The sequence below is a fragment of the Manis javanica genome, chromosome 10 (assembly GCF_040802235.1).
Source record: "Manis javanica isolate MJ-LG chromosome 10, MJ_LKY, whole genome shotgun sequence".
Classification (NCBI taxonomy): Eukaryota; Metazoa; Chordata; class Mammalia; order Pholidota; family Manidae; genus Manis; species Manis javanica.
The window spans coordinates 29,528,972-29,529,739 of record NC_133165.1 but is presented as its reverse complement, the minus strand read 5'-3'; positions in this window follow the sequence as shown (position 1 = coordinate 29,529,739).

Sequence of the window (768 nt, the reverse complement as noted above, 5' to 3'; positions counted from 1 at the left end):
CTGATGTAAAAACAGATAAGCAAAATGTGTATATACATTCGATGGAATATTATCCAGCCTTATAAAGGAAGGAAAGTCTGACACATGCTACAACGTGGAAGAACTTTGATGACATTATGCTAAGTGAAATAAGCCAGCCACAGAGAGACAAACACAGCGTGATCGCACTTACGTGAGGTAGCAAGAGCAGCCAAACTCAGAGACACAAAGTATAATATTGGTTTCCAGGGGCTGGTGGAAGGGATCATGGTGAGTTGCTTAATGGGGACAGTTTTAGTTTTGCAAGATGAAGAAGGTTCTGGAGATGAATGTTGGTGATGGCTGCCCAGCAATGTGAATGTACACAACAGTACTTCATGGTGTACTTATGTATGATTCAGATGGTAAATTTTACGTTACGTGTATTTTACCAGAATCAAAACATTTCTTAAATTGAAAAGCATTCACTAAGGACCTACTCCAGCTAGGCAGGCTGTTACAACAGCAAAAACTGTACTTATAAACACCATCATTATGAAGAATGAACACACTGAAGGAGACAAAATTCTAGGAGCAAGAACCCGTGTAGGCACACAACAGACACAAACCCTCAGGAATTCAGAACTGATTTATCCGACACAGACTGTCAATTTTGGCATGGATTTCAAATTTATTTAAAGTATGATATCACATCTGAAAAAGAACCAAATATACAATCTCAATGGATGACAGAAAAGGTATTTAATAAAATTCTCAAATGCATATATTTTATCTTTTAAAATTCTCTTA